This window comes from Podarcis gaigeae (genome assembly GCF_964106915.1).
Source record: "Podarcis gaigeae genome assembly, chromosome: 15".
Classification (NCBI taxonomy): Eukaryota; Metazoa; Chordata; class Lepidosauria; order Squamata; family Lacertidae; genus Podarcis; species Podarcis gaigeae.
Window position 1 is genome coordinate 27,021,753 of NC_139692.1, and position 23,646 is coordinate 27,045,398.

At 44.4% G+C, this 23,646-nt stretch overlaps 1 protein-coding gene and 1 long non-coding RNA gene across 9 annotated transcripts in view; one reads left to right on the plus strand and one right to left on the minus strand.

Annotated features, from left to right (window-relative positions):
* LOC310832627 (protein CEPU-1) overlaps positions 1-23,646 on the minus strand; it is an 819,723-nt gene that overhangs the window by 575,911 nt on the left and 220,166 nt on the right. The gene's annotated exons all lie outside the window — the stretch shown is intronic.
* On the plus strand, positions 202-2,667 carry LOC310832468. Its single transcript, XR_014558316.1, has 2 exons — positions 202-240; positions 1,416-2,667. It is a non-coding gene; the product is annotated as an uncharacterized lncRNA (long non-coding RNA).

A 23,646-nucleotide genomic window follows, 5' to 3' on the forward strand; every position in this document is an offset into this window, starting at 1 on the left:
TGCTATTTTAACTTGTAAATAAAAATCACATTCATTGTAGCACAGATTTCTCTGTACTTTCCTGTTACCCACACTTCCTGGAATGCCCCTGAGGTTGCTGCAGTGTCATGTCACACTGTACCCAAGGCATTATGGGAACTGTGGGTGGCAGGAAGTGGACTATGGCTCCCTCTCACAACTTCCTGCTAGCTAGACTTCATGGTGAGAGCCAGGAATGGAAGCATCAATCTCCTCAGAAAAGTAAAGATCAACCCCCGCCTGAAAAGTTTCCGAGACGCTTCTGCCCCACCACCAGGAAAGTGGCAGAAAATTGGTTTCTGTTGTCAAAAGGGAAGAATATTTGTGGGAAAGTGGAGGAACTACAACTCTTATTCCTCTTAGGCCACCTTCACACCATATATTTAAAGCACAATGATACCACTTTGAACAGTCAAAGTTTCTCCCAAAGAATTCTGGGAGCCAAGAGACCCCTGTTCCCCTCCCAGACCTACAATTCCCAAAATTCCCTGGGAACCCACCAGGGTTTTCCTCATCAAGGATGGAGAGAGGGAGAGAACAGGAGCTTGCAAGCTCACTGAGTCGCCTTCCATTCAGAACATGTCATGCTGTGTTCTGCTTTATGAGCCCCTTTCCCATTGCTACTCTATGCATAAGGAAAACTCAGGGGGGTGGGGGAATAAAGGGTGTAGAGGAAGGAGGTTGTATTAGTAAGTCCTCTTGGCAGCTCTTTTCAAGAGGAGTTATTAGAATTTATTTTCAATTATACACTAGAATAAGCCGTCTGCAGTATAGTTAACTTTCAATTTCAACCAATTTTCGACGCAATCATAGATGCCTCAGTGATTAAGAATCTATGTTGCAAAACAATTCCCACTTTGCAACACAATGCAATCAAACAGATCTACAACACATAACCCATTATCCAATACTTTTGCAGCTCACTGGCGAAGTGAAATAGGATTTGCCAAGCATCCACTTTTATACCCAGAGAGCTCCCAGCCTCATTTGCAATCAGATCTGAAAACTCAAAAACAGCACACAAGAGGGGGGGGGTTGCTTTTTTGCTTTTGGTCTCGCTGTTTCTTTGCAAAGCCACAAATCTGATCACACATATAAAAGGCCACTTTTGTTACACTTGACTTTGAATGGTTCTGTTTCGTATCTTGCCCATCAGCCTCCTTCCCTCACACTGCCACCCCCTGCAGCAGATATGGCATGGGATTTAAATCAGTCTCAGGAACACAGGACAGCAACTCATTTAGATGCATAGAATATTTCAGGTTTATTAGTCTGAAAACCTGTACAAAAAAAAATATCATCTCACTTATCCAGATTAAGGAACTGCAGTACAGAATGAAGAATTCAGCCACCCTAGCCTACCATCCGGTTAAACACTTTGTGGGTCTCATTTACAGATGACAGGGTTTGTGAAGCAACAGGCAGCTCCTGCCTACCTCAGCCCCACCAGGGATTCCAGTCAACCAGGGATCACATAATGAAGCAGCCATTGTTCCCATAGCCGAGCAGCCTTGACTACATGATGCAGAGGGAACCTGAGTGAAGTCATATTGGTGATCCCAACCAATCAGGGACCATGAAGGATAACATTATGCCTACCAGGTTTCACTACGTGATGAAATAGCTACAACTACGTGAGGGAGCAAGTCAAAGCTACAGAAAACAACACAGGAAGCTGCCTTATACGGTCAGAGCTTTCATCCATATACCTATTTATTTACTTTATTATTATATTTTTATACCACCTTTTCTTCACAGGAGCTCAAGGTGCCGTTCATGGTTCTTCTTCCTCTCTGTCTTATCCTCAGAACAATCCTGTGAGGTAGGCTAGGCTGAGGGTGAGTGGCCTGAGATCACCCAGTGGGCTTCGTGGCTGAGTGAGGATTTGAACACTGGTCTCCCAGATCTTAAGGCAAGACTCTAACCACTACACGACATTGTCTGCACTGACTGGTAGCAGTTCTACAGAACTCCAGGTCTTTCTCAGCCCTACCTGGAGATGACAGTGATTGCAAATGGGATATTTTGTGTGCAAAGCACATGCTGTACAATGCTCTTCCTTATAGACCAGCATCCCCCCCCCCAAAAAAAAACTAACAATAAGCTTCTCCTCCTCCTTTTTTGGACAGCTTCAGTCACTTTCACAAAGAACAGTGAGTGGGCTCAATGTATGCAATTCGTGGAGCCCACCGCATTGGCATAAAGAATAGTTTCATATTATCCGCAACATGCATGCAGTTACAGAACTGGTGATACCGAAAGCAGATAAAGGCACCCTTTGTTTTTGTTTTCATTTCAAGGGTCTCCATTTCCAGAAGTTGCCAAGTACAATGCGCAGAGAAGGCAAGTGCAACCTGTCATCCCAGCCCTTGCATGGCGAAACCTGCCTTGTGCCTCTCCTATTCCCCTAGTAAGACCTTTCGCAGCCGCGTAGCCTTTCCTTTCAAACACAACGAGATGCTGGGGAAGAAATGAAGCTCCCTTTATGCACTGCTAGATGGAGCAAACAGAATGCAAATCATGCCTCTGTATTGCAAGCACGCTGTGGCCACTCCACAGGGGCAGCGCCTCAGAATGCAAGCCACTTCCTCTCTTGGGCTCCTGTTGGCAAGAGCAATTTTAAACAGATAAATATGATTTAAGGCGTCAGAGACTCTCGTCACAATTCCCCAACGAGAAGAGAAAGCAATTATTCATGTGCCTTCTGGATGCCTGGGTGTGCATCTTCGATTTAGTGCACACACACACACACACACACACACACACACACATATATATACCCAGGATTTTGTCAGGGCTATCTGCTAGAAGAGAAGCTCTCTCTTCTGCCCACCTGAGAAGCTTAAATCAATGCCATCTGGGTGGTTTTAGGGAGAGTCAGTTGGTTCTCCAATTGGCACAGGCTTTCATATGCGTCTTTCCATTTCACCTCCCCAGAAGGGCTTACCTGTGTCCTCCCACTGTTCTTGGACTCCAGTTCCATCAGCCCTGGCTAGCATGGCCAAAGGACAGGGATGATTTTTCAAACAAAAACAAGGGAGTAATGAGTATTATGCGTGCAATAGTGTTTAACATGTATAGAATCTTTCAAGGAGTTGGAGATGGTGTTTATAAGTGGTCCATGTTTCACAAGCATATATGCACAGTCACTTAAGGACTCATTGTTAAAACCGTGTCTATGGAAGACAATCTTACTCGGCTATGAGTGATTGCCAAAGAAGAAGAGAAAGAAGAAGAAGAACATGTATGCATGTGTTCAATGACGGTAGTGTGCCATAAAACCATTTTGAAAATCCTATCATGATCCTATCATGAAAAGTCTATCTATGCTTTTGTTTTTACTCCTGCTCATGTGTTATACATGGGAAGGTAAAAATATATTGAGGCAGAAATGGGGGCATGCTTCTCGCTCCACCTCTAGCATCACATCTATTGCTGTTGTTATCATTCATAGAATTGTAGGGTTGTAAAGTTAGGAAGAGCCCCAAGAGTCCAGTCCAACCCTCTGCAATGCAGAAATCACAACTAAAGATTCCTTGACAGATGGCCACTCAACTTCTGTTTGAAAACCTCCAATGAAGAAGACTCCATGACCTTCTGAAGTAGTCCATTCCAATATTGAAGAGTTCTTCCCACCAGAAAGTTATTCTTGTCAGGGTGCTGTCAGCAGCTCCCGGCTGGTTGCCCAGAAAAGTATAAAGACAAGGAAAAGTTTCTTTACAGAGAGAGGCTATAGAACCCAGTATATGTCCCAAGTAAATCTCCACCTTCTCTCACACCTCCTCATTTGTCATCAGCATCAGCATCTCTACAGGTGCTGCTACATGCCTTCTGTCTTTGAGCTCTTTGCTCTCCTACTTTTAAGGCTCACCGGATTCTGGTAGATGGTGGGTCTGGAATGCTTTCTAGTGACAATGTTAAAGCCAGCTGCTGCTTTGGCTCTGCCTGCTCCTCTCCCATTATTTCCCAACTTTCCCCCTCATCTGCCTCTGAGCTGTGATCTCCTGCAAACCACTGTTGTAAATCTATACTGTCTTCCTCCTCCTCCCTGGAAGGGTCAGGATAGGGATGAGGTCTCCACCACTCCTCCTCCCCTTCCCAACCCCTGACATCTAATATTTAGTTGGAATCTCTTTTCTTGTAATTTGAATCCATTGCTTTGGGTCCTGCTCCAGAGCAGCAGACAGCAAGCTTTTCCCATCTTCCACATGTCAGTCCTTTAGATATTCAAAGATGGCTACAATGTCACCTCTCAGAAATGCAATGCTGGGGGCAGGACTTAAACCACTGCTCCACTCCTTTCTGCATAGTTTTGCCCTAAGGAGGAGTAACATGTGATCAAGGACGATACATGCCTTGTACATGTGATGACACAAGGTGGCATACTAACAGATTCAACTATGAACATTACACGTACCCCTAGAATTTTCTCTCTTTGACAGTCTCAATACTAAGATGTGGGGTGTTTTAAATCTGCACTCCTTTAAATATCATAGGAACATAAGAGCCCTGCTGGATCAGACAAAAGACCCATCTAGTCCAATAACTTATTCTTACAGTGGCCAGTGGTGGACCTACATTTTTGGGACCCTGGAGCTTTAATTGTCATGGGGAGTCCTTTGCAACCAGCAATGAGGTCTGGGTAACCACTGTTATATTCTTCAGTGGGGATGATCCATGACAGATCATCATACCTTTACAACATCCGTGCTACTGACTCTCCAATTTTGGGGTTGTTGAAATATATACAACAACAAAATAATCAATTTGATTTGAGTGACTCAAATTGGGTCTACTACACCTCCCCCCCCCAAAAAAAAAATTAAGCAATGTAAACCAAAGACTCAGGAATTGGGGGCCCTGAAGTTTAAGTTTCATTAGTTTCATATTAGATTTGCCCCTGACAGTGGCCAATCAGATGTCCATGGGAAGCCCACAAATGGAACCTGAACGCCACAGAACTCTCCCAACTTTTGGTTCCTACCAACTGGTATTCAGGGGCATACTACCTCCAGCATTGGAGGTAGAACATAGCCATCATGGTAAGTTACAGAGATAGCATTGATGTTTAAGGGATCTCAATATAATTTGCATTCTGAAGAAGAGCCCTGCTTCATCAGACCAGTGGCCCATCTAGTCCAGCATCCTGTTCTCACAGTGGTCAACCAAATGCCCATGGGAAGCCTACAAAGAGGACCTGAGCACAGCAGCACTCATCTTGCTTCCAAATCCCAACAACCAGTACTCAGAGGCATACTGACTACGTTCTTGGATACGCAAATAGGAAATGGAGAGCCTGAGACCCTGGGGAAGGCAGTACCCCAATTTGACCAGGTTCAAACCAGCAGGAGCATAAAACTGGCAATGGGAGTGTTCAAGGCTGAAAGCTGAGCTATGTAGCTTCCTTGGGACAAAGTCACCGTAGTGAGCAACAGGTTTTCAATCCAACCAAAAGATTTGTTTTCGAACTAAAAGCATTTGGTTCCACAGGCTCCTGGCTCTTTGTCAATTTCCAAAGAGAAAGAAAATGCAGAGGAAAATATAGCCTACGGATCTGAGACTTAGATTTTTAAGGGCAGATAAAGAGCTTGGGCACAATATAATGAAAGAGGATTGCCTGGGGTCATAAAGCATGTCTGAAAATCTGACCTCTACTTATATATAACTCTGTATATTGGCTTTCCAGTAAGGATTCAGCTCGTGTTGCCCTTGCTTAGAGCCCTTTCCTGAAAGAGAAGGGAAATCTAAGGCTTAGAAGCTGAACATAGGCTGCAATTGTGGGCGATCTCTATTTACTTCTGTATCTTGGCAACCTACAAGGGAGATGTTGACCTAAACTAGGACTGGATCTCACATCGGTTGGTTGCACTACTCTTGATAGCCACATTTAACATCAGCAGCAGCAACAACAGGTTGGATTCAACTAATTGGTCCTACTAGTGGAAGACCGCATAAGGACTTCTGCTTGTGCAAGGTGTACCCACCTCTTCCTCCCCCCCCCCACATATACCCCAAATTGGCTCAGTAGCTTGTGGAACCCCCAGAGCAGCAGGCAGGGAGAGGAGAGGGGAGATAACTCCATCAGGCAAGCAGACATTTAAACTACAATGCAAGGGAAGAATCAAATCAGAGGAGAGTTTACGTCCTGCTTTCCAGCAGGCAACACCAGAGTGAGGGCAATAAGTGGTACAGTGGTACCTCAGGTTACAAACTCTTCAGGTTACAGACTCCACTAACCCAGAAATAGTACCTCAGGTTAAGAACTTTGCTTCAGGATGTGAACAGAAATCGTGTGGCAGCGGCACGGCAGCAGCAGGAGGCCCCATTAGCTAAAGTGGTACCTCAGGTTAAGAACAGTTTCAGGTTAAGAATGGACCTCTGGAATGAATTAAGTTCTTAACCCAAGGTACCACTGGACTTCCTCCCTCTGCTTCCTGGTTTCAGGATGGCACAAGCAGAGCAAAAGCAGAAGCGGGAAATGCTCAGAGCAGGAAGGAACTTCAACGAAGAAGAGAAAATTAGTACCCCTTAGGTGTGATTGCTGTGGACAGGTTCACAGATATAGGTGACAGTAGAGAAAGGTAAATGAGTGGAGGAAACAAGGTGCTGGGAATCCTTCAGCTCAAGGCAAAAAAAATTATTAAAGAACCTTCAGTTCAGATCTCAATAGAACCAATTTTAAGACGAAAACTCACCTCTGCTGTATTGATCTTGCTAAGATTCTACTCTCTTTAATAAATCTCCTTCTAAAATGTCTTCTGCCCCAGACTGATGGAGCATTTCCGCTCTAGTCTGGTGTCTGGCGACCAGCACAAGGAATGCTGGAATGAAACTGGGGCAAATGAGCCAGTCCTATGCAGTGAATGCTTTTGTTCAACAAGAGAGGTTAACGTTCTCAGAGTCCCCCTCATTAATCTGGTCTCATCTCAGCAACGCACACTTTAAAGCCAAAATAGTAGCCTATTAACCCATCATGAAATCTCAGCTCAATTTTTCATGAGACCCTTTGGTCCTGCAACTTGTTCAAATTCCTTCATCTGAAATAGCTTCTGATCTATTCATTGACTTGCAAGGCGCAACATGCAGACTGTCTTCCAAGGTCTAGGGTTAGTCGGGTTGGCTAAGAAAGGCTTTTTTTTAAAAAAAAAAAAAAGCAATATGGTCCTCACCATAAAGTATCGCTCAGCCCATGCTACCTTTGTTCTGAAGCTTCTTAGAGCTCAAAAAGTTTGGGTGTGGCTTATCTGTCTAGCACTTCTAGGAGAAAGTTTCTATTTTCAGTTAATCACACAGATTCAAAAGCAACCATGTGCAACAACCCAGCATTGTGTACTTTTAGTTATCTGTATCAATGCAACACTTCAAAAACGCAATCTTGAAGCCTTGCAGTTAGCTGCAGCTTGATAGTATGTGGTATTTTATCATTGCATGGGAACTGCAGGACACTGCATAAGAAGAGTCTCAAACCATGAATGAACTATTTTAAAATGAACTTTTACAATGTGTGTGTGTGTCTTCTCAGTGGAAACCTGTGCACTTTTAATGTGCACAAGTGAGCAGAAGGAAGTAAAAGCTGTAGCCCAGTGCACATGTGTTGATTCCAAATTTGTGAATGTTCTTGTTAATACAGGGAGTTGGGGATCATCTACACTTCCTTTTGTGCTATGTTTCTAGGCACAGGTCCATGCTTTAAAGCAGCAATTCTCCCACAAACCCCGCCCCTGCTCTTTACCGCTGAATCAGAACAAACAGCAATTCGCTGTTTGTTTGATTTAGCTTTAAAGAGAAAGTTTTCATGGAGAAAGTGCTGCTTTAAAGTGTGGACTTGTGCCTAGAAAGTGTGGGGCAAAAGGTAAGTGTGGATGTGAGCCGTAGGGAAGTGGGACCCAAGGCTGAGCTCAATAAAGCAACAGCATCAGAGAAGTCCACCCTCTTCTTCCTTAGCACTCTAACTCTAAGGACTGCCAAACAGAAGAGGCGAAATGTTCTCTGCCGCTCCCAGGAAGGCAGGACCAGATCCGATGGGATTATGTTAAAAGGTAAAGGGAACCCTTAAAGTAGGTCCAGTCATGACCGACTCTGGGGTTGCGGTGCTCATCTCGCTTTACTGGCCGAGGGAGCCGGCATACAGCTTCCGGGTCATGTGGCCAGCATGACTAAGCCACTTCTGGTGAACCAGAGCAGCGCACGGAAACGCCATTTACCTTCCCGCCAGAGTGGTACCTATTTATCTACTTGCACTTTGATGTGCTTTTGAACTACTAGGTTTGCAGGAGCAGGGACTGAGCAACGGGAGCTCACCCCATCGCGGGGATTCGAACCGCCGACCTTCTGATCGACAAGTCCTAGGCTCTGTGGTTTAACCCACAGTGCCACCCGCGTCCCATTGGGATTATGTTACTTGACGGTAAATCTTGATTGACTGTTCGGAGAAACAACTTGATGGTAAACAACTGGATGTTCTTTGGGTGGATGTCCTCAAGCAAAGACTAGATAACAGTCTTTAGCTGTTGTTCCTGCACTGCAGGAGGTTGCATTGCAGGATTGCCAACTCTGCACTCCTATGTTTCTATGATCTGTTCAGGAGGCTCTAGCCCTGCAGTTCCTCCACTGAGCAAAACATCCTACAAGGCTTCCAACTATTTGATTTCATAGTTTGAATGCCCCCACCCCTCTTATTGTAAAAACTAGAAGATCAGAAATAAGACCAAACTGAAACAATGCTTTCCCCCGACATACCACTTAACAGCTGTGAATCCACAGGTGGTTTTGACATCATCATGGCTTCCTCCACTCTGATGTGGTACCTGCTGGGAGAATAGCATCTTACACCTTTTTGTGACTAGGTAGATCAACCCTCCAAAGTCTCTCCCAGTTCACATCACCTAGACACTTGTTTCCCTTAAGCTGAAGAGGGTGGATGTATCACTGGAGATCATTCCAGTTAATGTTAGCAAATAATTTCAAACGAATCAGATTTCTTTTTAGGCTTGGGTTGGGGGTGAAAGAGTAGCTGAAAGACACCTGGAAGTGACAAGGCGGTTGTGCTACAAGATAATTAGAGATTATTATAATCGAGATTTCATTGCCACATCAAGCGCTGTCTTTTAGCATTAATTAATCTCCGCTCTCAGCTTCGGAGAACTCTGGGGCTCTCTCCCGCTGTAGGACAGCAGCTTGTCAACACACCGAACATTCACATCTCATTATCTTATCAGAAGGGAAAGCAGGAATTAGGAAAGCACAAACAGATGACTTGAGTTTTCAAAGATGCATTGATGGGAAGAGTCATCTGTATTTTCAGAGAGTGATTTGCAAACTTGAGGAAGCAGACATGTGGCTGTTGAAGTGAGGAACAAGATGTTCCTCTTTTTTCCCACAACACTTCCTCTGCGCAATTAGCCTGTAAAGATATTTTGCACAAAAACTCTCTGGGTGACCTTGGGCCAGCAATACTCTCTCAGCATAACCTACTTTGCAGGGTTGTTGTGAGGACAAAATGGGGAAGGGAAAAACTGTGTGTGCTGCCTTAAACTCCTTGGAGGAAACTGGGATGTAAATGTAATATTTTGTTTATTTATTATTGTATTTATATCCCACCGTTTTTCCAAGGAGCTCAAGATGGTGGCGCGCACACCCCTCTCCAATTTTATCCCCACAACAGCCCTGTGAGGTAGGTTATGCTGGGGGAATGTGACTGGGCCATGCTCACCCAGTGAGCTCCAGGCTGAATGGGGATTTGAACCTGGGTCTTTCAGGTCCTAGTCTGACACTCTAACCACTACACCGCATTGGCTCTCACAAAAAACAATAACCTCCTCAATCTTTCCAAGGGGCAAACTGGTAATGCATAACAGTCTCCCAAGCTTTTTGTGAATGTAAAGCACCCCTAGGAGACTGGGAGCAGGAATAAATTCCTCCATCTATTTCTTGTCTGTGGCACTTTTGTATGGGACAGAAGGACTGTGGCTCAGTGCCAAAGCATCTGTTTTACATGATAAACATCCCAGGTGCAAGAGCAGCTCAAGCTAAGGATGGGAGAGATCCACTCTGAAATCCTGAACAGCAGCTGCAAATCGGTGTAGACAACACAGAGCAAGATGGACCAGTGGCCTGACTCAGTTAAAGACAGCTTCCTGTGTCTTCATCCACTTGCATATTCCCAATAATTTCTGCATTGATGTTTGTTTTTTAACAAAACCATATGGAAATGTGCATAACAATACACAATTAAATGTGCATTTTTAAATGGATTTCATCGAAAAAAATGTTTTTCTAAAAAAAAAGTTTTCCCAAAATCTGCACATCCAAATTTATTTATATTTTACAGTTATTTATATCCTGCCTTTCAGAATGACCATCTTTCCAAAGCAGCTTAATGAGAAACTTCAGGCTGTATCAAACACAACTCATACTCAGAGTAGACCCACTAAGGACATAAGAGAAGAGCCTGCTGGATCAGGCCAATGGACCATCTTGTTCTCACAGTGGCCAACCAGATGTCTGTGGGAAACCCACAAGCACAACTCAAGCACAATAACACTCTCCTCTCCCGCAGTTTCCAGCAGCTGCCTCTGTCTGTGGAGGCAGAGCATAGACATCAAAGCTTAGTAGCTTTCTCCTCCATTAATATGTCCGCCCTGTCTTAAGGCCATCCATTGCTGCCTCCTATGGAAGCGAGTTTAAATATGCACTGGGAATGAATTTATTTTATCTGTCCAGAATCTTCCAAAAATTCAGTTTCATTGGGTGTCTGTGTTTGAACGTTATGAGAGAAGTGGGGTGAGAATCTTCACTCCCTTTCTCTATGTCATGCATAATTTTATAAACTTCCATTATATCACCTTTCATTCACATTTTCTATAATCTAAAAAGCCCCAAATGCTTCCCTCTTAGGGGAGTTGTTCCATCACCTTGAACATTTGGGTTTCGCCTTTCTAGACTTTTTCCAACTCTACAATATTCTTTTTGAGTTGAGACACCAGAATACTGAAATCAGTAAAAATGGAGAACTTGGGGGGGGGGGGGGCATTAATTGCAGTGGGTCTTCTCTGAGTAGAATTTTGTTGAATACCACCCATTAAAACCACATTTAAAAAAAGCACACAATTAATAATATTAACATAATCAAAGCCATCATAATCCTTCCCCCAAGGCAGCTGATTGTGGAATAGCCCTGTGTTTGGGAGGGATAGGTCAAATGGAGCAGCCTCCACGCACCCTTTTCTCCTGAAATCCTCCCCACAATTTAAACACGTGCAAACAGAAGTTTAGAAACACGTATTCCGATATAAAATATAGCCAGAAAGGCATATTTTAAAACACATATTTTAATGCAGAGAAATGCATTTTGATGCTTTATTCAAGCCGAGACCTGTTGGAATATTTGAAGAAATGCAAAATCTGAAGGCTAGCTGCATCCTGATTTGCACCTCTGTCTGGGAGGCAAGATCAAGTGAGTTCCTTTTAGAGCTCACAAATACAAAATTCCTCAACCAACCATACAGGTGGGGAAAGTTGACTAAACTCTGTTTTCTATACAAACTTTGCATCTGGTCATCTTTCTTGGACGGGGGAAAAATACATAGGGCCAGTAAAGATTGTTCCTGGCTGGTTCTCCATCTCCTCTGTGTGACATCCCCCATGCCTTGCTGCAGTTTCCCTGCTCACTTGCTACCCGTTATGGATTATTTTTTCCCTCCTGGAGGAAGGCTTTAATTTATTCTCTGTGCAATATCTTCACGCCACTTTTTTCTGTAACTTACACCATATATTATCCGCCGTCTTGTATCATTTAACTCTGGAAAGTGTTTGGAGATACCATTTACTTGAAAGATGCCCTACCATCAATCCTTATTCTGCAGTCCTGCCTCTTGCACTAGCTCTGTTGGCAATTTTCCCAGTGGGAACATCAAGCTGGATTTGTATCATGCCTGGACAGGAAAGAGGGAAGACAGCTTTATGGGGTCCTTCTCTTGCCCCTGCTTGGAAAGAAATCTCTCGGGGGGTGGGGAAGAAAAAGTAACATATGCTGGTTTATGTGCATATAGACATTACATAGTAGCCACCAAGTCTTGCTCCTCCAAAACTGAACTTTGGGATTTGGTCAGAACCCACTCTGCCAGCAAAACTTGGGTGAATTTGGCACCACTTAAAAAAAAAAATAATGTAACCAGGTATCTTGTTGGGCTGTTAAGGCAATCTGTGCTGCCACTATGAAATTATGGGTTTCATGCAATTCTTATTGTATTCAGAGTACCAGTAAACATTAATGGGCATTACTCACATTAATTAATTAATTAATTACAATGGGTCTACTTTGAGTAGAACTTAGTTGGAAGCATCCCTGTATTTTCTATGTTATTTTTGTGGCCCCCCTTTTGTACTATGTGTTGTCTGTTACTTATTTGATGCTTTTATTCATTTTAATGTGAAAGTCATTCTGAGTTGTTTATCATTATTTGCCACTGCTACTCATGAGCCCAGTGCTGAGGTGCCTCCAGCCCAGTTAAAACCTCAGCTTCAGAGTGTGCTCCTGATTCCTTTGTTGTAGCAATGGTCAGAAATTTATTGAACCTGACCTAAATATGGTGCCAGATGACTGGATTGTGGGTTGCCCCACCCACCTCCTAGAGTGGCCCACACTCTAACCACTAGACAACCAACCAATGGCTCCTACACTGAATGAAGGCTGGAGTCCATTGCCCTAACCCCCTCCAGCATGGTGGATCATAGGGTGCCAAAATATTGTGGGGGCCCAGGGAAGCCCTGCATCATCGATCACATGATGCAGTGCACACACATGATTTGAATTGGAATGCCAATCAACTTTGTGGGGGCCAGGCCCCCTCAAATATTTTATTGTGGGGACCGAAGCCCCATAGACCCTAGGAGTTGGCTCCTAGGAGGTCAGATTGCTCTATAAACCTAGTAACTCTGCCCCAGGAGCTTCTCACCACTAGTAAAACTGGGGAGCATTTAGCAATTCAGTACTTTTAGGTGGAACTCCTGTGGACATGTTGGAAGCTTAAGAGGGGTCTCTGTCAAGGTCCATTGCCATCAGCCACTCAGAAAGCATTCCAAACAATTCCCTAACAAAGGCTGCCTGTCTGCCTTGAGACTCAACTTAGAGGAGGGACTTTCTAGCACAAAGACAGATCCTAATTCGAAAAAGCTAGCTGAATCTTTAGTTGCAGCTTGCCAGTACTTAGTATTTTGATTTTTATCCTGAATTTGCAGGGTGGATTAGCACTGGATCATCCCCACTTGGTTCCTGAGCCTCTTGCAGACAGTATTAGAAGTGATTTTCCATGATCACATGGCTTAGAAACTTGCCTAAGAAATAGCAACTGCTATGCCGGGGGATTTCCGATTCAGCCTCATCTCTCCAAAGAGCAGAATCACACAGCCTTAATTTTGCAGTTTCACAAACTTAATTCCCTGCTAGTTCCTTTGACAACACACAGCAAACTTGAAATTGTACCTTTGCACCCTGCTGCATAACTCATCACATGCCATTGCTTCTGCTCGGTGACATCTTAAAGCTTTCTTTCTAAATTAGACCAGTGAATGAAAGACAAGCTGCATTTCTAGATGACATCTTTACTCATAGAAATGTGTCTCAAAATAGCTGCAAACGAAGAGATATCCCTGTGGCGATCCAGTATCTAAGCTATAATAAATAATTAGGGATGAGTCAACACTACTCACTGTTTTTCAGGAATGTCCAAAAAATGTCCCCTTTTATTTAATTATCTCTCTCCCCGCTAAAAGGTAAAGGTAAAAGGGGCCCTGATCATTGGGTCCAGTCACAGACGACTCTGGGGTTGCGGCGCTCATCTTGCCTTACTGGTCGAGGGAGCAGGCGTACAGCTTCTGGGTCATGTAGCGAGCATGACTAGGCTGCTTCTGGTGAACCAGAGCAGTGCACGAAACACTGTTTACCTTCCCACCAGAGCGGTATCTATTTATCTACTTGCAGTTTGGCATGCTTTTGAACTGCTAGATTGGCAGGAGCAAGGACCAAGCAATGGGAGCTCACCCCATCGCAGGGATTCGAACCGCTAGCCTTCTGATCAGCAAGCCCTAGGCTCAGTGGTTTAGACCACAGCGCTACACACGTCCCCTCTCCCCACTACTGCGTGCAAAAAAGGGTTCACCTAAAAGGGTCTTCTCTTGTTCTCTCTCTCTGTCCCCTTCATGTGTCCTCCATGACATCATCATCACATATCCAAGTCTGATTGGCTAATTACCATAGTGACTCAATCTTGTTCATAAGAGCCTTGCTGAATCAGGCTAAAAATCCCATCATCCAGCATTCTGTACCCACAATCACTAACCAGATGTTTAAATGGGGAATGAACACAATAGCCCTCTCCTGCTCATGGTCTTCAGCAGTGGTGGCTGGTCCATTAGGGCAAATGGTGCACTGCCCCACCAGCCATCATCTGTTCTCAGCCAGCTCCCATCAGCTTGATCTTCCTACCTACAACCAGCTCAGGGGGTTGGCCCTGGCTTCCCGCTTTCTCCTTTGTAGTCTCAGTGTTGCCCCTTATAGAACTCAGCAGAGAGGAAGAAGAGGGTAGGGACAAAACTAGAAATAGATGACCCTGCCTGTCATTCACTCTGACACCACCTACTGTTGGGCTCCCTGCTTTCCACCTTACCAATCTCAATCATCACTGTTCTCCAGCAACTAGTATTTAGAGGCATACCAGCTCAACTGTAACGTATCCAGGAAGCAGGAAAGAGCAATAACCTATGGGTTTGTGTGAGTGAGAGTGTATCAGCGCTTGGCCATGGTCAACCTTCTGCAGACAGCCAGGAGCTGGAAACCAGGTCCCAAGGCCAATCAACACCAAAGGAGGCTATGCTGAACCCCTGGCCTACCTGGTGACAAGTTAGTATGTCAAGTCCCTGGTCCAGGGTCAGTCCAAAGTCCAAAGCACAGTCCCATAAAGATCCTGGAGCATCCAAGCTGAGGTCCATCAACATGGGCAGTTGAGCAGACATAGTACCTCAGCTCTGCTGCCCTTTTCTATATTGCATGCTGATTGCAGCATCTGGGCTTGATGAGGCATGTGACCCTCACCTGTTCCAAGCCTACTCCAACTGAGCACCTCTTCCCAGAGCTAGTGAGCCCCAACTGGCCAGTTAAAAAACTGGACTGTGGGCCCTTCCCTGCCTCAGTCTCCTGGAGCACCCCACCCATTGCTCCCTACGCCTCAGAGCCCACCATGCTCATGGAGACAGGGGGCCCCCTGCTCTGGTGATGGGTCCTGCTACTCTGGTTCCTGTGCACTGACCCCCAGCCCCTCATCATCCACTGTCACCCTATGAGCACTTCCAACACCAACCTCTCCTTCCCCATCCCCAGCTTGCCCCAATGTGTCCCAGTCCCAGCTACACCCTTCGCTGGGATCCTCCTCCCCATAGTTCTGCCAGTTCATTTCAGGTGCAAGGTCAGAGAATGAGCAAGGAATCAAGACTGGAGAACATTCATAATAAGAGGACAAAGCCTAGTCAGGAGTAAGGAGCAAGGTTCAAGACCAAAAACCCAAGAGCTCAGGTAGATTTTGTTTTGCAAGCCCTTCCTGCCACAGAGAAGCCCATGATCAGTCTGATCAGGAGGAGCCAGGGCCTAACCTGAGAGGAACATCAACAGGAAGCTGCAGGTACATGGTTCACCACTGGCCAGAAATTACTGACAAAGGGTAGTGGTGATAAAATAGCAGTTTTGGTTGGACAGTTCCGTTGAACAGGAACAGGATACACAAAAGCTGAACAACTAAAGTGCTTTTCAGAAAACATTTCTACTCCCTCCATCTGTGTTTTCCACCCCAAAATGCAAATGGGAAATTATCCAGCACAACCCCTTTTTAAAAAGCCTACCATTATAACATTGGCAAACAAGTGACTTATACTTTTCTCTCATTTTCAAAAACTATTAACAAACTCACATTTTCACATTATTGTTTGAGGACAGAGAACTCCCAGTAATGGAAATACAGCTGTCTCGGAAACCAAAAAGGTCCTATATCTCATTTGCAATTTTCCCAAGCCCCCCTCATGCACCCGTTGGTATAGGTGACCTCTCGCCAAAACAAATATAAAGGCTGGGTGGTACACATGAATGTTTGTGTATATTCCTAATGCCGTAATTTAAAAGACCAAAGCATTAACAAGAGGCATGGGGGCATGAAGCGACAGCCGTCTTGGTGGAAAATGCAAAATTACCATTTTAATGGATGGTGTGTTGACTTGCCACTACTCCCTGGGGGAGCCTGTTTGATTTCATTTGCTTGTTAGCGTAAGGATTTGACATAGGCGATTAATGCAGAGTTCATTAAGGTGTGTTTTTTTTTCTCCTACTGGATTAGAAAAAAAGACACACAAAGAAAGCAAAATTACATTAACTAAGAGATGGAGGTTTAACATGCCCTCTATTACAAGCACCTAGGCCTCGTCATAAAGGCACCAGGAGTCTATCAAAAGAGCATCAAAGCTTTTCTAAGGGGGAGGAAAAAAAGCACAATGAACTTGATATGCAATAAAGAAATCACTAATTAGATGTGACCTCTTCTGTACCCTCAAAAGAGGGGGGGGGGAGCAGGGAAAGAGTTGCTAAAAAATTTAAGCAAGCTTCGTCCAGCGTCTACAGAGATCTGGGCATTAACTCTCACATCACCAGAAGCATTTAAATGGCAAGTAGAGGGAGATCAATCCACATGAAGTGGGTTACACTACGAGACTGTAAGCAATCAGGGCCAACAATGATAGGTTGGAGACCAATACAAATTACTAGGACTTGTCAATCAGGGAGAGGGCCCAGGGCTCAACTGTTTTGCATGTTTTATGCAATTATTAACAAAATATAGATTTCATATTCAATGCACAAATGATTCTGAGTAACCACTTGCAAACTAGTGCCACGAACCCAAGTATTTCTGAGCATTTCGTACTGTGTATGAACTTTCGCGTCTGTGCTTTGATAGTATGACAGCATAGCCTCACCTTTTTCTGCATTTGTACATTTTTGTAAGTGAACGCCAGGTAACTGCAACCAAGTTCAGGTGCAATATACACTGTGTTGTATTGCACATACAAGGATAACATTTAAAGCATATGGCTAGTTCAGCAATAATTGTAGGGGTGCTTATATTACTGATATTAGTAATTAGAATATTCATATTCTGAATAGGTACAAATATATATTTCCTAAAAATAGTTTTTTTATTAAAGATTTTCTTGAGTTACAAAACAGACAAACGAGGGAAAGTGCATGTCATTTCCACTTTCAATTCATAGTCTTTTCCACAGTTCTTTTACATGTAGGGAGAGACACTTTTATCATAGACATCTTCCAGTTGAGGGGAAAGAGAGGATTGTGAGAGGGAGGGAGGGAGATGGGGTGTTGTTGTTCTTTTGTTCTGTTGCATAGTGTTAGTGTAGGGAGGGGTTTGTGTAAGCTAAAAAGGAGCTCACATATTTATTTTATAACCCATGGTAAAAAAAATAGCTAGTCTGCCCTGACTGGGAAGGCCAACATCTCCCCACCCCCAAGTCTGACCCAAACCAGCACTTTGTAGCTCTGCAGGAAATTAACCCTTTTAAGTCTGGCCCAAAGATAGAACAGAATGAAGTGGTACAGGCCTGAATAAGTCAAGCAGACTGTACCAGTTCAGAATGTAGAAAGGGCAAGGTGGATCTTTTTTATAGGATAAATTATACAAGGGTGGGGAGGATAGCTGCAGCTGCTGAAATTCCACTTTTATACTGACTTTTTGTTATGGACACAGGATCCCCATATCCTTTTGGATTTGGTCACCCAAAGATTCTTTTCCATTTCAAGCATCACCTCAATAGAACCAGCCAGGGCAGTCCAAAACCATCACAGAAGGAAAGACCAGAGAGATAAGCCAAATAATAATAATAAAGGCAGTCTGTTCATATATATTATATCTCCCAATTTTCTGAGCTAAATGACCCTCTGCAAAACCAACGAAGGAAGCACTCAAGCCTGAAATGGTGCTCAAATTGCTACATTGACTGCACCAGTATTGAATGACTGACCGGGAAGCAGAAATCAAACCTGGCAACCAGACTGACCAGCTGATGGATTCAGGGCTGGCACCAGCGGTCTTTAATGTCAGGCATCTGTGCCCCAGCAGTTAGCAATAACAGCAGTAAAAAGGCAGAGTTACTGAAAAAGGGGCTCCCACAGTAGGTGTACTACCAAAAAGCCATCTCAAGCTTGGAGCCAACATTGGGGACTGCCATCCAGATCATGGAATCAAATCCATATTAGACCCTTAACTGTCTTTTCTATTTCCCAGCAGGGTGGATTAGAAGCAAAATTGGTTGTCTTCAACTAAATGCTACTTGGAGCAGGCCCACTGAAATCCATGAACCTAAGCTAGCCATGACCATTAACTTCTATGAGTGGGTCTATGCTGAGTAAAGCTATGGCCCCCAGACCCCCACAGTGCACCAAGGTGTGTTTGTGAACAACAAAGCATTGGTATGTGTGCTTGAGTTGCACCATCTCATATACCCCATATCACTAAACTTATCCTCCAGATGTTGTTGGACTCCAACTCCCATGAGCCTCAGCCAATGTGGCCAATGTTCAGGGATGATGGGATGTGCAGGTCAACATCTTTGGGAGGGACACAGGTTCCATACCACTGGTCTAAAATGGCCAGTATCTGCTATCCAGGGTTTCAAGCAAGATATATTCCTATCGATACCTAGGATTCAACTTGGCAAAGCATGAGCTCTACCACTAAGCAAAAACCACTGGTGGCTGATGCACATTGGAAGCGGAAGAGTCGAAGGTAGGGAGACCAAACAGTAAGTGGCATCAGAGTCAATACCAGGTAGAATTAACTAATTCTAGTTTTGCCTCCACCCTTCTCCCTTCTGATTTCTACAAGGGCAACACTTGTGACTGATGTTGACAGCCAGTGCCATCTCCTGGTCTACTTGAGAGGTAGGCAAGGTGGCCTAAAGTTGGTGGGGCAGTGACTTATTCACCCTAATGGGCCAGCCTTCCTTGTCTACAACCCTTGATCTCTTCCCATGAGCTCGTTCTCAGTGGAGAGACCACAGAATTGTTCATGGCTCCCCCAGAGCCTATAATTCTTTAACTAAGTTATTGTATCATGCTAGCTTTTTTCTTGTGCTTGAAAATTACTTGCTTGTCTACCTGGCCACCTTCCCTCCTTCCTTCCATTATGAGCCCTGAGAAGAAAGGGGTGTGTGTCTGCCTCTGTGATAGAGATGCAAGAAGGCATTGTCTCCTGTTCTGCATGCAGCACTGTTTCTTTTCCACTGCTGCTCATCTTCAGCGAAAAAACCAACATTATTCAGCTCACTCATCTTTGGCTACTTACGACTATTGCATTGTCATGATGTGATTCTGCCCCACTGATTTCAGTGCAAAGGAAATGCAATGCAAATAGGGCTGGGGCATAATCAATTACACATCATTTCCAGACAGAAAGCAGAAGCTGCAGAGAATTCCAATTGTATTCGCTGGATTGATTTTCATTCCCGACATAGGGGGAATAAGCAAATATTGGCAATTTCCACTCCTGTTCCTGCCAGAATTCTCCAACATCCTTGGTGTGTATGTTTCAAGTCTGTGGTTTTTTGCTCTTCTAAAATGAGCAATGTGTCTTTCACATGTACATAGGCTAGAACGATAGGAGTTTGGGGGTGTGGGGAATGCAGATCCTGGAACTTATTTCAAGGTCAATTTGTTTCAAAATCAAAAGCCATTTGCTGTTACACAGGGAAACATCAGGGGAGAGGGTGGAAACGTGGCCGAGAGGACGGAAATACACCAATTGCCCTTTTTGAATCATTAAAAAAGAAAAAGAAAAACCTGGTCTTTCTATTTTCCTACCACCTCCTCTGGATTTTATGCTAAGCCTACCTCCCTTAGCATTTTCATATTTTATCACCTGGACAGACAGGCTGCCAAGAGACCTCCTGGGCACAGTTGTCTATTCAGCTGCTTCATTGCAAGCTATCAGGCCATTACTAAACTCCTGCCAGCTCCTTATGGGCTTGTTTTTACCCACTGCTCACACAATCAGTTTTGCCAAGTTCCCAAAGGGGAGCCTGGATGTCAGGGACAAGAGCAATTGCTACCGCCTCCTCAAATTGTTCTCTCAGATATTACAGATATCATTTGATTAGAGATCAGCTTTGGAGAGCACAATTAGCATTTATATTGCCTCGCATGTTCTAGGCGGGGCTGCTGGATTGATAACAGAAGCCCATCAGCACAATTATGAGGCAAGGCCCCCGGGAAGGGACGCACGGATACCTCTATGGAAAGCACAGGTGTGGAGAGTTTCAGAAAGTGGTTTGATAGTCTATCTGCATTGTCCTCCAAAGCAGATTAGGGACCTCCAACAGATTACAGGACTTTAGGCCCAGGAGAAGGATGAAGAGCACTTCACTGGCAGATAAACTAAGACCAAGAAGCTTCTTGAACTGCAATCCTGTGCGTGTTTACTTGGAAGCAAGTCCCACTACATTCAGCAGGGCTTAAGTGTACCCATAGCATCTAATATTTTTCCGATGAAAATATGAGGGAAAAGTGAGACATTCCAGGATCAGATAAGAAACTAGGACGGCTTCAGTAAATCTGGGACTGTCCCAGGGAAATAGGGACACTTGGAGGGTCTGGTGTACCCAGGGATGGAGTTCCTCATTTCATTCCAATCTTAAATATTCAGTATATTTACTTTTAATTGTTGAATGATTCTGTGTACATTGCGGCAGCCTTTGGCTATGTGCAATAAAACTGACTGGCTGACTAAATATGTCTCACCATATTTTTGCATGATTGTGATTTTTTAAGTGCAGTTCTCACAAAAAATGTCAGAATTTAAGGGCACTCTTTTCCTAATATATACATTTTCAAATGTAACCACTTTGTGGTTGGTTGGTTGGTTGGTTGGTTGGTTGGTTTTATGATCAAGTGGTATAAAAATTTTGTGAAAAAATAAATTGTGAAATGATTTTTGCCTCCTCTAATATATACATTCTTGTATTTTTTTTATTAATATATGTCTTGCTATGCACACCCCCCTATATACACTTTTTTAAAAATAAACCATTTGCAGCTGTGCTTTAACAACAGCAACAACAAAAGCTATCCAGAGCTTTCAAAGGGCTTTGCAGGCAACACTTTTGAGAGCCTCAGTTCTTGAAAGCCCACAGACCTAAAGAAGCATAGAAATATAAAGGGAATAGAAGCAAAAGAAGAAGGAAGAAGAAGAAAAGTGAAAGAGAGAAGCTTCATGGGGTTCCCAATTGGACTCAGGGATTATTAACAATGTGTTTTAACTCCCTGCAATATGCCTCATTATTTGGCCAATGCACAGAATATAAGAACATAAAAAGAGTCTACTGGATCAGGTCAATGGCCCTTCTAGTCCATCATCCTGTTCTCCCAGTGGCCAACCAGATGCCTATGGGCGACCAGCCAGCAGGATTTGAGCACAAGAACCCTCTCCCCTCCTGTGGTTTCCAGCAACTGGTATTCAGAAACATTGATGCTTCCAGCTGTGGATGCAGAACACAGTCATCATGGCTAGCAGCCATCAATAGCCCTCTCCACAAATTTGTCTAATTCTCTTTTAAAGCCCTCTAGGTTGGTGGCCATTGCTGTGGGAGCAAATCCCATGGTTTAACTAGATGACACAGCTTTGACAGTGCACTCTGAGGAAGCTCTACAGACTCGTCAACTGTTTTGCCCAAGCCTGCAAGGAGTTCCCAACAGCCTGATGAAGACCAACATCCTGGGTCAGGATGTTACCAGCACTCCATGCATCAGCACTGCTGACCACACAGTTGAAGTGGTAAGCAATTTTGTCTCCCTGGTTTCCACCATAAACAGCGATCTCTCTATCAATGCTGTGCTGGACAAGTGTATTGGCAAGGCAGCTACAGCAGTGGCTCACCTCTCCAAAAGGGCATGGAGAAATGTGATGCTAACGTCCAATACCAAGATGAAGGTCTACCAGGCTTGAGTGTTGTGCACGCTGCTTTATGGAAGTGAGTCATGGGCAACTTACAACTGTCAGGAGCTGTGCCTTCCATATGGGATGTGTCAGGAGGATTTGGGGTATCACATGGCAGGGTATAATTTCAATCAAATGTGTGTTCTACCAAGCCCACATCCACAACGTATTTGCACGGTGAAGGGAATATAAGGCTCTCCAAGCAACTCTCAGCACCTTGAACAAGCTACAGCTCCTAGGATTATTGGAGGAAAGCTCTGGCTGTCTACAGCAGAGCTTTCCAAACTGTTAGCAGATAGGCTGCAGTGTGTAGGTGTGTCATGCAAATGCCCCCCACACTCCTCCTGGGGCTGGAAAGGGGTGAGTTTAACCTCTGGCTTGCTAATAAAACTGAACTACTGCATCACAAAATGATGCATGTCTGAAAAGTGTGTCACCGACATGAAAAGTTCGGAAAGCTCTAGTCTGGAGTGTTATCACAACACTTTAAATGTATTGTGTGAATGTGACTCTGGTCCAGCAACATCCAGAGGGGACCCTTTTGGCTATCCTTGTATTAGGCCAGGCATCTGCCCTCCAGATGTTTTTGGCCTACAACTCCCATCATCCCTAGCTAACAGGACCAGTGGTCAGGGATCATGGGAGTTGTAGTCCCAAAACATCTGGAGGGCCCAGTTTGCCTATGCCTGTATTAGGCGGATCAGCAAGCATGCTTACCCAGTACCGAATTGCATCCTAATCTTGCGAGTGCAGCACTAAGCTTGCCCGTTATTCCACAGTAATCAACACAACACCCAACATGCCCACTATTCCATGGTAATTTACACCCAGGGTAGGTAGCTTCCTGTAACGTTGGTGCTGTATTCTGTAAGGCATGCAGAGCAAAACCACACTGGAAACCGTTCTTGTTAACAGCTGGGGAGGGACTATCACAGTGCCGACACCCTCCATAAAACAGAGACCATTATAAATGTTATAACACATAACTGGCAGCCAGAAAAGAACAGTGGCAGCAGTAGCTGCCAAGTGTACTGGAAAGATATAGCAACAATTAGCCATACAAAGAAGGGGAGAGAATGCTTTGCTCTCCCTGTTGGTCAGGAGGTGCCACGGGGAGCACGTGCCGGTGGCTGAAAGGCCTTCTTAGCCGCTCTCGAGAGTAATTCCACTCGTAACCTCGTAAAGCTTCCTCAGGCTGCCAGGCTTTGATCAGCAGCTCCTGCAGGGACTCGCCGCGACCAGCATCCTCTATGAGGCTGAGTACGGAGAGCCGTTTCGGCTGTTCAAAAGCTCTCCAAAGTTTTGTACAAGGACAGAGTCTGCAGCATTCAGGGCATCAAAGGGGGATTATTGGGGAAATGATAAGAGATTTTAATTTAGATCCTACAGGATGGGTACCAGGGGCAGGTGGGGAGGGTGTGTGTGTGATGCAGGCAGGGAGGAGAGAGCTGGCTCAGCATTGCGCTGGAAAGAAAAGGGAAAGGAGAGGATTTAGAAGCAGTGTCCAACCTTTTATTATTCCAAGCATGGACTGTGAGTCTGCCTTGAATTTTGCCCTCAGCACAGAACAGAGTTTTGTTTTTGTTTT